Genomic DNA, 16,539 nt, shown 5'->3' with positions numbered 1-16,539 from the left:
TCTGAGCATACCTGTCCCACTCGGGGTGACAAATGCAAAACCAACAGTTGATGGACAGAATGCAGAACAATGTCATACATTCACCCCAGTACAGAGATCTGGGCCTAAATCCATCGTTTTTTGCTCACCACACCACCCCAATTCAGACATGGCCATATGCAAAGCAGCCTTGAACCCGTGCCTCATGGGAACAGTCCAGCCCGAAATGCAAAGCCATGTCTTCTTTGGACCGGAATCAAGCATCCTAGGACCGGTTTCTGGCTATCAGCCGTCTTCAGCCAGGATAGCTTGACTCCAGTGGTGTGGAGAGCACGGGACTCACGTCTGAGCATACCCGTCCCACTCGGGTTGACAAACGCAAAAACAACAGTTGATGGACAGAATGCAGAACAATGCCATACATTAGCCCGAGTACAGAGATCTGGGTCTAAATCCATCGTTTTTTTGCTCACCACACCACCCCAATTCAGACATGGCCATATGCAAATCAGCCTTGACCCTGTGCCTCATTGGAACAGTCCAGCCCGAACTGCCAAGCCATGTCTTCCTTGGACCGGAATCAAGCATCCTAGGACCGGTTTCTGGCTATCAGCCGTCTTCAGCCAGGAAAGCTTGACTCCAATGGTGTGGAGAGCACGGGACTCATGTTTGAGCATACCCGTCCCACTTGGGGTGACAAATGCAAAAACAACAGTTGATGGACAGAATGCAGAACAATTCACCCCAGTACAGAGATCTGGGCCTAAATCCATCATTGTTTTGCTCCCCACACACCCCAATTCAGACATGGCCATATGCAAATCAGCCATGACCCTGTGCCTCATGGGAACAGTCCAGCCCGAACTGCCAAGCCATGTCTTCCTTGGACCGGAATCAAGCATCCTAGGACTAGTTTCTGGCTATCAGCCGTCTCCAGCCAGGATAGCTTGACGCCAGTGGTGTGGAGAGCACGGGACTCACGTCTGAGCATACCCGTCCCACTCAAGGTGACAAATGCAAAAACAACAGTTGATGGACAGAATGCAGAACAATGTCATACATTCACCCCAGTACAGAGATCTAGGCCTAAATTCATTGTTTGTTTGCTCATCACACCACCCCAATTCAGACATGGCCATATGCAAATCAGCCTTGTCCCTGTGCCTCATGGGAACAGTCCAGCACAAACTGCCAAGCAATGTCTTCCTTGGACCGGAAGCAAGCATCCTAGGACCGGTTTCTGGCTATCAGCCATCTTCAGCCAGGATAGCTTGACTCCAGTGGTGTGGAGAGCACCGGACTCACATCTGAGCATACCCGTCCCACTCGGGGTGACAAATGCAAAAACAACAGTTGATGGAAAGAATGCAGAACAATGTCATACATTCACCCCAGTTCAGAGATCTGGGCCTAAATCCATAATTTTTTTGCTCACCACACCACCCCAATTCAGACATGGCCATATGCAAATCAGGCTTGACCCTGTGGCTCATGGGAACAGTCCAGCCCGAACTGCCAAGCCATGTCTTCCTTGGACCGGAATCAAGCATACTAGGACCGGTTTCTGGCTATCAGCCGTCTTCAGCTAGGATAGCTTGACTCCAGTGGTGTGGAGAGCGCAGGACTCACGTCTGAGCATACCCGTCCCACTCGGGGTGGCAAATGCAAAAACAACAGTTGATGGACAGAATGCAGAACAATGTCATACATTGATCCCAGTACAGAGATCTGGGCCTAAATCAATCGTTTGTTTGCTCATCACACAACCCCAATTCAGACATGGCCATAAGCAAATCAGCCTTGTCCCTGTGCCTCATGGGAACAGTCCAGCACGAACTGCCAAGCAATGTCTTCCTTGGACCGGAATCAAGCATCCTAGCACCGGTTTCTGGCTATCAGCCGTCTTCAGCCAGGATAGGTTGACTCCAGTGGTGTGGAGAGCACGGGACTCGCGTCTGAGCATACCCGTCCCACTCGGGGTGACAAATTCAAAAACAACAGTTGATGGACAGAATGCAGAACAATGTCATACATTCACCCCAGTACAGAGATCTGGGCCTACATCCATATTTTTTTTGCTCACCACACCACCCCAATTCAGACATGGCCATATGCAAATCAGCCTTGACCCTGTGCCTCATGGGAACAGTCCAGCCCGAACTGCCAAGCCATTTCTTCCTTGGACCGGAATCAAGCATCCTAGGACCGGTTTCTGGCTATCAGCCGTCTTCAGCCAGGATAGCTTGACTCCAGTGGTGTGGAGAGCACGGGACTCACGTCTGAGCATACCCGTCCCACTCGGGGTGACAAATGCAAAAACAACAGTTGATGGACAGAATGCAGAACAATGTCATACATTCACCCAAGTACAGAGATCTGGGCCTAAATCCATCGCTTTTTTTGCTCACCACACCACCCCAATTCAGCCATGGCCATATGCAAATCATCCTTGACCCTGTGCCTCATGGGATCAGTCCAGCCCGAACTGCCAAGCCATGTCTTCCATGGACCGGAATCAAGCAACCTAGGACCGGTTTCTGGCTATCAGCCGTCTTCAGCCAGGATAGCTTGACTCCAGTGGTGTGGAGAGCAAGGGACTCACGTCTGAGCATACCCATCCCACTCGGGGAGACAAATGCAAAAACAACAGTTGATGGACAGAATGCAGAACAATGTCATACATTCACAACTGTACAGAGATTGGTCAGTTATAGACCTATTGCCTGTCGCCTGTCTCCCTTTCCCGGCCAAAATTTGCGAAACTCTGATGAACAAACAGCTCTCAGAGTACGTCGACACTCACCAACTCTTAGACGAAACGCAATTTGGCTTCAGGAAGGGACATGGGACGGAGACCGCTTTAATAAAAGCCTCTGACGAAATCAGAACCATCATGGATCAGGGAGGAGTGGCCATCCTAATTCTTCTGGATCTGTCCGCAGCATTTGACACGGTCGACCATGTTATCTTGGTCGACCGTGTCACAGCTCTGGGGATAGATGGTTTGGCCAGAGATCTTATCTCATCTTTCCTGGCCGACCGTACCCAGACAGTTAAGTTGGGTAATTTCTATTCTCCCGTCTCTGCACTACCCTGTGGAGTACCCCAAGGCTCCTCGCTAAGTCCCACGCTATTCAACATCTATGTAGCGGACTTAGCGAGGGTAATAAAGGCCTATGGGGTACGATTAACCTCCTATGCAGACGATACCCAACTGGTGCTGGCGATCCACAAGAACGGCACAGCAGTGGCAGCTAACTTCCAGGAGGCCATGCTCGCTGTTAGTACATGGATGTCCTCCAACTGCCTAAGGCTTAACTCGGACAAAACCGAGGTTATGACCTTTGGCAACCTCGCTCCAGAATGGTCCCCCATTTGGTGGCCTAATCAACTGGGCTCTCCACCCGTCCCTGTGATAAAAGCGAGAAATTTGGGAGTCATCTTTGACAGCAAATTAACATTCAACCTTCATGTCAACAAGGTTGTCTCCTCTGCTTTCTTTATTTTAAAGAAAATAAAGAAACTGCTGCCTTATCTCCCCACCTCTGCTGGGAAGATCTTAGTTACCACTCTGGTATTTTCCAAAATTGATTATGGAAATGCCCTCTTCCTTAACACCCAGAAACAGGTGCTGTTGAAGTTACAGTCAGTACAGAACGCGGCTGCCAGAATTCTTTTAAACATCCCTCGCCGCCAACCTACCACTCTTGCTATCCGCCAGCTCCATTGGCTTAGAGTAGAGAGCCGCATCAAGTTCAAGGCCCTCTGCATTGCCTATAAGGCAGTGCATGGCTTAGGACCTAAATTCTTGACTGAGGCACTCCAGGTCTACACCCCCAAAAGACTGTTGAGATCTGCCAACACTTGCCTACTACCTGTACCTCGTACCAGAACGGCAACTTGGGGAGACCGTCGCTTTTTAGTGGCTGTACCAAAACTTTGGAACCTTCTTCCACTAAATATCAAAAATGCACCCAACTTGATGAGTTTCCGCAGGCTCGTAAAGACATGGTTGTTTGACCAGTGAATCCTATCACTGTGGTCCTGCTAGTTCACACATGCGCCGAGACACCTTCGGGTATTTGTCGCGCAATAAAAATATCAAAAATCAAAATCAAATCAAATCTAGGCCTAAATTCATTGTTTGTTTGCTCATCACACCACCCCAATTCAGACATGGCCATATGCAAATCAGCCTTGTCCCTGTGCCTCATGGGAACAGTCCAGCAGGAACTGCCAAGCAATGTCTTCCTTGGACCGGAAGCAAGCATCCTAGGACCGGTTTCTGGCTATCAGCCATCTTCAGCCAGGATAGCTTGACTCCAGTGGTGTGGAGAGCACCGGACTCACATCTGAGCATACCCTACCCACTCGGGGTGACAAATGCAAAAACAACAGTTGATGGACAGAATGCAGAACAATGTCATACATTCACCCCAGTTCAGAGATCTGGGCCTAAATCCATAATTTTTTTGCTCACCACACCACCCCAATTCAGACATGGCCATATGCAAATCAGCCTTGACCCTGTGCCTCATGGGAACAGTCCAGCCCGAACTGCCAAGCCATGTCTTCCTTGGACCGGAATCAAGCATACTAGGACCGGTTTCTGGCTATCAGCCGTCTTCAGCTAGGATAGCTTGACTCCAGTGGTGTGGAGACCACAGGACTCACGTCTGAGCATACCCGTCCCACTCGGGGTGGCAAATGCAAAAACAACAGTTGATGGACAGAATGCAGAACAATGTCATACATTTATCCCAGTACAGAGATCTGGGCCTAAATCAATCGTTTGTTTGCTCATCACACCACCCCAATTCAGACATGGCCATAAGCAAATCAGCCTTGTCCCTGTGCCTCATGGGAACAGTCCAGCACGAACTGCCAAGCAATGTCTTCCTTGGACCGGAATCAAGCATCCTAGCACCGGTTTCTGGCTATCTGCCGTCTTCAGCCAGGATAGCTTGACTCCAGTGGTGTGGAGAGCACGGGACTCGCGTCTGAGCATACCCGTCACAATGGGGGTGACAAATTCAAAAACAACAGTTGATGGACAGAATGCAGAACAATGTCATACATTCACCCCAGTACAGAGATCTGGGCCTAAATTCATAGTTTTTTTGCTCATTACACCACCCCAATTCAGACATGGCCATATGAAAATCAGCCTTGTCCCTGTGCCTCATGGGAACAATCCAGCCCAAACTGCCAATCAATGTCTTCCTTGGACCGGAATCAAGCATCCTAAGACCGGTTTCTGGCTATCAGCCGTCTTCAGCCAGGATAGCTTGACTCCAGTGGTATGGAGAGCACGGGACTCACGTCTGAGCATACCCGTCCCACTCGGGGTGACAAATGCAAAAACAACAGTTGATGGACAGAATGCAGAACAATGTCATACATTAACACCTGTACAGAGATCTGGGCCTACATCCATATTTTTTTTTGCTCACCACACCACCCCAATTCAGACATGGCCATATGCAAATCAGCCTTGACCCAGTGCCTCATGGGAACAGTCCAGCCCGAACTGCCAAGCCATTTCTTTCTTGGACCGGAATCAAGCATCCTAGGACCGGTTTCTGGCTATCAGCCGTCTTCAGCCAGGATAGCTTGACTCCAGTGGTGTGGAGAGCACGGGACTCACGTCTGAGCATACCCGTCCCACTCGGGGTGACAAATGCAAAAACAACAGTTGATGGACAGAATGCAGAACAATGTCATACATTCACCCCAGTACAGAGATCTGGGCCTAAATCAATCGTTTTTTTGCACACCACACCACCCCAATTCAGACATGGCCATATGCAAATCAGCCTTGACCCTGTTCCTCATGGGAACAGTCCAGCCCGAACTGCCAAGCCATGTCTTTCTTGGACCGGAATCAAGCATCCTAGGACCGGTTTCTGGCTATCAGCCGTCTTCAGCCAGGATAGCTTGACGCCAGTGGTGTGGAGAGCAAGGGACTCGCGTCTGAGCATACCCGTCCCACTCGGGGTAACAAATGCAAAAACAACAGTTGATGGACAGAATGCAGAACAATGTCATATATTCACCCCAGTACAGAGATCTGGGCCTAAATCCATCGTTTTTTTTGCTCACCACACCACCCCAATTCAGCCATGGCCATATGCAAATCATCCTTGACCCTGTGCCTCATGGGATCAGTCCAGCCCGAACTGCCAAGCCATGTCTTCCATGGACCGGAATCAAGCAACCTAGGACCGGTTTCTGGCTATCAGCCGTCTTCAGCCAGGATAGCTTGACGCCAGTGGTGTGGAGAGCAAGGGACTCGCGTCTGAGCATACCCGTCCCACTCGGGGTAACAAATGCAAAAACAACAGTTGATGGACAGAATGCAGAACAATGTCATATATTCACCCCAGTACAGAGATCTGGGCCTAAATCCATCGTTTTTTACTCACCACACCACCCCAATTCAGACATGGCCATATGCAAATCAGCCTTGTCCCTGTGCCTCATGGAAACAGTCCAGCACGAACTGCCAAGCAATGTCTTCCTTGGACCGGAAGCAAGCATCCTAGGACCGGTTTCTGGCTATCAGCCATCTTCAGCCAGGATAGCTTGACTCCAGTGGTGTGGAGAGCACAGGACTCACATCTGAGCATACCCGTCCCACTCGGGGTGACAAATGCAAAAACAACAGTTGATGGACAGAATGCAGAACAATGTCATACATTCACTCCAGTACAGAGATCTGGGCCTAAATCCATAATTTTTTTGCTCACCACACAACCCCAATTCAGACATGGCCATATGCAAATCAGCCTTGACCCTGTGCCTCATGGGAACAGTCCAGCCCGAACTGCCAAGCCATGTCTTCCTTGGACCGGAATCAAGCATACTAGGACCGGTTTCTGGCTATCAGCCGTCTTCAGCTAGGATAGATTGACTCCAGTGGTGTGGAGAGCACAGGACTCACGTCTGAGCATACCCGTCCCACTCGGGGTGGCAAATGCAAAAACAACAGTTGATGGACAGAATGCAGAACAATGTCATACATTCATCCCAGTACAGAGTTCTGGGCCTAAATCAATCGTTTGTTTGCTCATCACACCACCCCAATTCAGACATGGCCATATGCAAATCAGCCTTGTCCCTGTGCCTCATGGGAACAGTCCAGCACGAACTGCCAAGCAATGTCTTCCTTGGACCGGAATCAAGCATCCTAGGACCGGTTTCTGGCTATCAGCCGTCTTCAGCCAGGATAGTTTGACTCCAGTGGTGTGGAGAGCACGGGACTCACGTCTGAGCATACCCGTCCCACTCGGGGTGACAAATGCAAAAACAACAGTTGATGGACAGAATGCAGAACAATGTCATACATTCACCCCAGTACAAAGATCTGGGCCTAAATCAATCGTTTTTTTGCACACCACACCACCCCAATTCAGACATGGCCATATGCAAATCAGCCTTGACCCTGTTCCTCATGGGAACAGTCCAGCCCGAACTGCCAAGCCATCTCTTTCTTGGACCGGAATCAAGCATCCTAGGACCGGTTTCTGGCTATCAGCCGTCTTCAGCCAGGATAGCTTGACGCCAGTGGTGTGGAGAGCAAGGGACTCGCGTCTGAGCATACCCGTCCCACTCGGGGTAACAAATGCAAAAACAACAGTTGATGGACAGAATGAAGAACAATGTCATACATTCACCCCAGTACAGAGATCTGGGCCTAAATCCAATGTTTTTTTTGCTCACCACACCACCCCAATTCAGCCATGGCCATATGCAAATCATCCTTGACCCTGTGCCTCATGGGAACAGTCCAGCCCGAACTGCCAAGCCATGTCTTCCATGGACCGGAATCAAGCAACCTAGGACCGGTTTCTGGCTATCAGCCGTCTTCAGCCAGGATAGCTTGACTCCAGTGGTGTGGAGAGCAAGGGACTCACGTCTGAGCATACCCATCCCACTCGGGGTGACAAATGCAAAAACAACAGTTGATGGACAGAATGCAGAACAATGTCATACATTCACCCCAGTACAGAGATCTGGGCCTAAATCCATCGTTTTTTACTCACCACACCACCCCAATTCAGACATGGCCATATGCAAATCAGCCTTGACCCTGTGCCTCATGGGAACAGTCCAGCCCAAACTGCCAAGCCATGTTTTCCTTGGACCGGAATCAAGCATCCTAGGATCGGTTTCTGGCTATCGGCCGTCTTCAGCCAGGATAGCTTGACTCCAGTGGTGTGGAGAGCACGGGACTCACATCTGAGCATACCCGTCCTACTCGGGGTGACAAATGGAAAAACAACAGTTGATGGACAGAATGCAGAACAATGTCATACATTCACCCCAGTACAGAGATCTGGGCCTAAATCCATCATTTTTTTTGCTCACCACACCACCCCAATTCAGCCGTGGCCATATGCAAATCAGCCTTGACCCTGTGCCTCATGGGAACAGTCCAGCCCGAACTGCCAAGCCATGTCTTCCATGGACCGGAATCAAGCAACCTAGGACCGGTTTCTGGCTATCAGCCGTCTTCAGCCAGGATAGCTTGACTCCAGTGGTGTGGAGAGCACAGGACTCACGTCTGAGCATACCCGTCCCACTCGGGGTGACAAATGCAAAAACAACAGTTGATGGACAGAATGCAGAACAATGTCATACATTCACCACAGTACAGAGATCTGGGCCTCAATCAATCGTTTTTTTGCACACCACACCACCCCAATTCAGACATGGCGATATGTAAATCATCCTTGACCCTGTTCCTCATGGGAACAGTCCAGCCCGAACTGCCAAGCCATGTCTTTCTTGGACCGGAATCAAGCATCCTAGGACCGGTTTCTGGCTATCAGCCGTCTTCAGCCAGGATAGCTTGACGCCAGTGGTGTGGAGAGCAAGGGACTCGCGTCTGAGCATACCCGTCCCACTCGGGGTAACAAATGCAAAAACAACAGTTGATGGACAGAATGCAGAACAATGTCATACATTCACCCCAGTTCAGAGATCTGGGCCTAAATCCATCGTTTTTTTTGCTCACCACACCACCCCAATTCAGCCATGGCCATATGCAAATCATCCTTGACCCTGTGCCTCATGGGAACAGTCCAGCCCGAACTGCCAAGCCATGTATTCCATGGACCGGAATCAAGCAACCTAGGACCGGTTTCTGGCTATCAGCCGTCTTCAGCCAGGATAGCTTGACTCCAGTGGTGTGGAGAGCAAGGGACTCACGTCTGAGCATACCCATCCCACTCGGGGTGACAAATGCAAAAACAACAGTTGATGGACAGAATGCAGAACAAGGTCATACATTCACCCCAGTACAGAGATCTGGGCCTAAATCCATCGTTTTTTACTCACCACACCACCCCAATTCAGACATGGCCATATGCAAATCAGCCTTGACCCTGTGCCTCATGGGAACAGTCCAGCCCGAACTGCCAAGCCATGTTTTCCTTGGACCGGAATCAAGCATCCTAGGATTGGTTTCTGGCTATCGGCCGTCTTCAGCCAGAATAGCTTGACTCCAGTGGTGTGGAGAGCACGGGACTCACATCTGAGCATACTCTTCCTACTCGGGGTGACAAATGCAAAAACAACAGTTGATGGACAGAATGCAGAACAATGTCATACATTCACCCCAGTACAGAGATCTGGGCCTAAATCCATCGTTTGTTTGCTCATCATACCGCCCCAATTCAGACATGACCATATGCAAATAGCCTTGTCCCTGTGCCTCATGGGAACAGTCCAGCACGAACTGCCAAGCAATGTCTTCCTTGGACCGGAATCAAGCATCCTAGGACCGGTTTCTGGCTATCAGCCGTCTTCAGCCAGGATAGCTTGACTCCAGTGGTGTGGAGAGCAAGGGACTCACGTCTGAGCATACCCATCCCACTCGGGTTGACAAATGAAAAAACAACAGTTGATGGACAGAATGCAGAACAATGTCATACATTCACCCCAGTACAGAGATCTGGGCCTAAATCCATCGTTTTTTTTGCTCACCACACCACCCCAATTCAGCCATGGCCATATGCAAATCAGCCTTGACCCTGTGCCTCATGGGAACAGTCCAGCCCGAACTGCCAAGCCATGTCTTCCATGGACCGGAATCAAGCAACCTAGGACCGGTTTCTGGCTATCAGCCGTCTTCAGCCAGGATGGCTTGACTCCAGTGGTGTGGAGAGCAAGGGACTCACGTCTGAGCATACCCATCCCACTCGGGGTGACAAATGCAAAAACAACACTTGATGGACAGAATGCAGAACAATGTCATACATTTACCCCAGTACAGAGATCTGGGCCTAAATCCATCGTTTTTTTACTCACCACACCACCCCAATTCAGACATGGCCATATGCAAATCAGCCTTGACCCTGTGCCTCATGGGAACAGTCCAGCCCGAACTGCCAAGCCATGTTTTCCTTGGACCGGAATCAAGCATCCTAGGATCGGTTTCTGGCTATCAGCCGTCTTCAGCCAGGAAAGCTTGACTCCAGTGGTGTGGAGAGCACGGGACTCACATCTGAGCATACCCGTCCTACTCGGGGTGACAAATGCAAAAACAACAGTTGATGGACAGAATGCAGAACAATGTCATACATTCACCCCAGTACAGAGATCTGGGCCTGAATCCATAATTTTTTTGCTCACCACACCACCCCAATTCAGACATGGCCATATGCAATCAGCCTTGACCCTGTGCCTCATGGGAACAGTCCAGCCCGAACTGCCAAGCCATGTCTTCCTTGGACCGGAATCAAGCATACTAGGACCGGTTTCTGGCTATCAGCCGTCTTCAGCTAGGATAGCTTGACTCCAGTGGTGTGGAGAGCACAGGACTCACGTCTGAGCATACCCGTCCCACTCGGTGTGACAAATGCAAAAACAACAGTTGATGGACAGAATGCATAACAATGTCATACCTTCACCCCAGTACAGAGATCTGGGCCTAAATCCATCGTTTGTTTGCTCATCACACCACCCCAATTCAGACATGGCCATATGCAAATCAGCCTTGTCCCAGTGCCTCATGGGAACAGTCCAGCACGAACTGCCAAGCAATGTCTTCCTTGTACCGGAATGAAGCATCCTAGGACCAGTTTCTGGCTATCAGCTGTCTTCAGCCAGAATAGCTTGACTCCAGTGGTGTGGAGAGCTCGGGACTCGCGTCTGAGCATACCCGTCACACTCGGGGTGACAAATTCAAAAACAACAGTTGATGGACAGAATGCAGAACAATGTCATACATTCATCCCAGTACAGAGATCTGGGCCTAAATCCATAGTTGTTTTGCTCATCACACCACCCCAATTCAGACATGGCCATATGTAAATCAGCCTTGTCCCTGTGCCTCATGGGAACAGTCCAGCCCAAACTGCCAATCAATGTCTTCCTTGGACCGGAATCAAGCATCCTAGCACCGGTTTCTGGCTATCAGCCGTCTTCAGCCAGGATAGCTTGACTCTAGTGGTGTGGAGATTTCGAGACTCACGTCTGAGCATACCCGTCCCACTCGGGGTGACAAATGCAAAAACAACAGTTGATGGACAGAATGCAGAACAATGTCATACATTCACCCCAGTACAGAGATCTGGGCCTAAATCCATCATTTTTTTGCTCACCACACCACCCCAATTTAGACATGGCCATATGCAAATCAGCCTTGACCATGTGCCTCATGGGAACAGTCCAGCCCGAACTGCCAAGCCATGTCTTCCTTGGACCGGAATCAAGCATCCTAGGACCGGTTTCTGGCTATCAGCCGTCTTCAGCCAGGATAGCTTGACTCCAGTGGTGTGGAGAGCAAGGGACTTGCGTCTGAGCATACCCGTCCCACTCGGGGTAACAAATGAAAAAACAACAGTTGATGGACAGAATGCAGAACAATGTCATACATTCACCCCAGTACAGAGATCTGGGCCTATATCCATCGTTTTTTTTGCTAACCACACCACCCCAATTCAGCCATGGCCATATGCAAATCAGCCTTGACCCTGTGCCTCATGGGAACAGTCCAGCCCGAACTGCCAAGCCATGTCTTCCTTGGACCGGATTCAAGCATCCTAGGATCGGTTTCTGGCTATCAGCCGTCTTCAGCCAGGATAGCTTGACTCCAGAGGTGTGGAAAGCACGGGACTCACATCTGAGCATACCCGTCCTACTCGGGGTGACAAATGCAAAAACAACAGTTGATGGACAGAATGCAGAACAATGTCATACATTCACCCCAGTATAGAGATATGGGCCTAAATCCATCGTTTTTTTGCTCACCACACCACCCCAATTCAGACATGGCCATATGCAAATCAGCCTTGACCCTGTTCCTCATGGGAACAGTCCAGCCTGAACTGCCAAGCCCTGTCTTCCTTGGACCGGAATAAAGCATCCTAGGACCGGTTTCTGGCTATCAGCTGTCTTCAGCCAGGATAGCTTGACTCCAGTGGTGTGGAGAGCACAGGACTCATGTCTGAGCATACCCGTCCCACTCGGGGTGACAAATGCAAAAACAACAGTAGATGGACAGAATGCAGAACAATGTCATACATTCACCCCAGTACAGAGATCTGGTCGTAAATCCATCTTTTTTTTGCTCACTACACCACCCTAATTCAGACATGGCCATATGGAAATCAACCTTGACCCTGTGCCTCATGGGAACAGTCCAGCCCGAACTGCCAAGCCATGTCTTCCTTGGACCGGAATCAAAAATCCTAGGACCGGTTTCTGGCTATCAGCCGTCTTCTGCCAGGATAGCTTGACTCCAGTGGTGTGGACAGCACGGGACTCATGTCTGAGCATACCTGTCCCACTCGGGGTGACAAATGCAAAAACAACAGTTGATGGACAGAATGCAGAACAATGTCATACATTCACCCCAGTACAGAGATCTGGGACTAAATCCATCGTTTTTTTGCTCATCAAACCACCCCAATTCAGACATGGCCATATGTAAATCAGCCTTGACCCTGTGCCTCATGGGAACAGTCCAGCCCGAACTGCCAAGCCATGTCTTCCTTGGACCGGATTCAAGCATCCTAGGATCGGTTTCTGGCTATCAGCCGTCTTCAGCCAGGATAGCTTGACTCCAGAGGTGTGGAGAGCACGGGACTCACATCTGAGCATACCCGTCCTACTCGGGGTGACAAATGCAAAAACAACAGTTGATGGACAGAATGCAGAACAATGTCATACATTCACCCCAGTACAGAGATCTGGGCCTAAATCCATCATTTTTTTGCTCACCACACCACCCCAATTCAGACATGGCCATATGGAAATCAACCTTGACCCTGTGCCTCATGGGAACAGTCCAGCCCGAACTGCCAAGCCATGTCTTCCTTGGACCGGAATCAAGAATCCTAGGACCGGTTTCTGGCTATCAGCCGTCTTCTGCCAGGATAGCTTGACTCCAGTGGTGTGGACAGCACGGGACTCATGTCTGAGCATACCCGTCCCACTCGGGGTGACAAATGCAAAAACAACAGTTGATGGACAGAATGCAGAACAATGTCATACATTCACCCCAGTACAGAGATCTGGGCCTAAATCCATCTTTTTTTTGCTCATCACACCACCCCAATTCAGACACGGCCATATGTAAATCAGCCTTGTCCCTGTGCCTCATGGGAACAGTCCAGCCCAAACTGCCAATCAATGTCTTCCTTGGACCGGAATCAAGCATCCTAGGACCGGTTTCTGGCTATCAGCTGTCTTCAGCCCGGTTTGCCTGAATCCAGTGGCAAATTGAGCAAGGTACTGTGTCCACTCTCATACCTGCATGCATTTTTGTATGATTGTCCCATGCTTATGTACTATGTGATATGCTGTATGGTTGAATGTTTGTGGAGAGATGCCATTTGCCAGTGAAGCTTGAAGAATATCGCCTACATTTCCATCAGGAAGTCATAACCCGTTAAAAAGAGCCAGAAATCCCCTGAAAAAGGTGGAATGTAATGCCCTCAATTTTAATCGCAAATAAGATACAAGGTGGGAGTCATCGCAAGTAAACACGAAGACTCCAGTGTCTAAGAGGATACTATTAGGAGATTGAATTTCAGCAAAGAAGGTAAGATTACACCGTGGTCTAAGCCCTGATGATAGTCCCCTGAGGCAGAGGGGATTGGAAGCGCCTCGACATGCTAATATTTTGCCTGCGAGGGATCCACATTAATTGAAACTCTAGAGAGGGTGCCACTACATGAAATATACCCCGAGAGCAAATCACTTCCAGAGAAAGTTGTCCCTGCAGTATACCTGTGTGAAGCGCTCAACGAATTGAACAATACTTAATGTCATAGCGCTTACAGGCATTGTTTGAAACACCGACTGGTGTAATTGTTTGAATTATTCGTTAGATTTGAATTGATTGTCGTCATGTTTAAGTTTTTGAATTGTCCAGTTTTTTATGTGTTGATTAACATTTATTCATGAGGAATTTATAAATGAATGAAATGTGTATTCTTTTCATGCTTTAAAAAAAATGAAAGGATGTTTGAAATGAAGTTGAATCAATACAACTGGGAAAGTAAAATGCAATGACGTGATACTCTGTATTTCCAAATCTGCATGAGTAACTAGCAGTTCCAAAACTGGTGGCCAGGTAATCCTTTTTGAAAAAAAAAGAAAAAAAAAAGTATTGTCTCTGCTGGACATATCTGTGAATTAGTGCTGAGTTAGTATCATGTTCCTGTACTGAGAGATAGTGGTACATAACCCTGTGTCACTGATTTTTAACACTCTTGTCTCCCATGCCGGCAGCTCAAAGTCCACCAGTGTAAGGCCGTGTGGAGGGCCATTGCACGCAAGGTGCGGGCTCTGGGCATCTCCAACCGACGGCGCACACACTGTCACAAGAGGTGGGATGACATCTGCTGGCTGAGTAAAAACGTGGCAGAGATGACGCTGGGGCTGTTCCCTTGGACTGGAAGGTTGGCATGCAGGAGCAAAACACCACTAATGGCCCGCATCTTAGCTGTGACACAGCCTGAGCTGGAAGTACGTTTGAAGAAGCATCAGCAGCCACCTGGGGGTGAGTATTCAGGGAAGAGTGACTGTGGTTGTGAGTGACAGCTTGTGTTGCAAGCCTGAGCCAGTGCTGGGCCCAGTATTGTTGCTAGTGTGAATCAATGGGTTGTAAGTGGCCTCTGTGTTGGGTGCAGCTGTCAAGCATTTTCCCTACCTGTACTTTCTTATGCCATTGAAGTAATGGTCCTTGACATTGCATTCTGAGTTGTGGCCTTCTGGCATCGTCTGCATTGGGGAAGTTATGTTATGTTATGTTATGTTATACTTTTATTTATATAGCGCACGGCTACTCAGACAGAGTGTCACGGCGCTTTAAGTAGACAGCTCAGCAGTTAAAAAACATAACACCAATAAAACAGAGAGAAAGGAAAAAAAGGAGCACCCTAGCGGTTAAAGAGCCAGGTCTTAAGGCTCTTCCTAAACAGGAACAAATTGGGAATACTGCATAAGGCGAGAGGCAGGGAATTCCACAACTGGGGGGCCCTGAGACTGAAGGAGCGACCCCCAGTGCGAGCCTTCCTCACTCGGGGGACCACGGCCATGAACAAAGATTCCGACCGAAGTGAACGGGCCGGGTGATAAAAGGCAAGCCTACGCTGCAGATACCTTGCTCCCGAGCCGGAAAGTGCTTTATGCACCAAAGTCAGAGTTTTAAACATAATCCGCTTCCAGATGGGCAGCCAGTGAAGCGACTGCACCAACCCGGATATTCTCGCTCGCCTATGAAGGCCAAAAATGGCGCAAGCCGCGGAGTTTTGCACCACTTGCAGCCGCTGGACGAGATAGTCCGGGAGCCCTAAATATAGGGCATTAGCATAGTCCAATCTAGAACCTATTAATGCTTGAACAGTGATCTTTCTATGCTCCTCTGTAAGCAGAGGTAGGAACTTCCGGAGCATCTTCAACATGCCAAAACAGGTGCCCGTCAGACCAAGAATGTGTGATCTAAGCGTGAGGTTGTTGTCAAACTTGACTCCCAAGTTTTTGGCCACCAGAGATGACTGAGCAGGGGGACACATGTCCGATGGCCACCACTCACGCCATTCGGGGTCCGAGTCGCAGCCGAAAAGCAGAACCTCCGATTTGTTGGAGTTGGCCTTGAGGCTGTTCCCTGGAACCAGTCAAAGACCATCCCCAAGCACCCCCGGATCCTCTCTCCATCAAATGCCTGATCTTTCATGCACGTGAAGAGCAGTTGCGTGTCATCCGCGTAAGACACGATCTGGGCCCCAAAAGACTCCACCAGTGCCGCCAGAGGGGTCATAAAGATGTTAAAAAGAGTCGGGCTCAACACAGAGCCCTGTGGAACTCCGACTCCCAAAGGCGGCATCTCAGCGGAGCACGTGGAGGCCCAGACCATTTTTCGGCGGTCCTCAAGAAAAGAAGTAAACCATTTGAACACCGTCCCCCTTAGACCGATGTCATAAAGTCTGGCGAGAAGCGCCTCATGGGGGACGGTGTCAAAGGCCGCCGACAGATCTAGCATGACAAGCATGGCCTTACCTCCTGCGTCCAGTGTCTCCCGACTAACCTCTGACACCTCGAGGA

Source organism: Lissotriton helveticus, chromosome 4_1 (genome assembly GCF_964261635.1).
Source record: "Lissotriton helveticus chromosome 4_1, aLisHel1.1, whole genome shotgun sequence".
NCBI classification, from domain to species: Eukaryota; Metazoa; Chordata; class Amphibia; order Caudata; family Salamandridae; genus Lissotriton; species Lissotriton helveticus.
The sequence above is the reverse complement of the archived record's forward strand: the minus strand, read 5'-3'. Positions refer to the sequence as shown.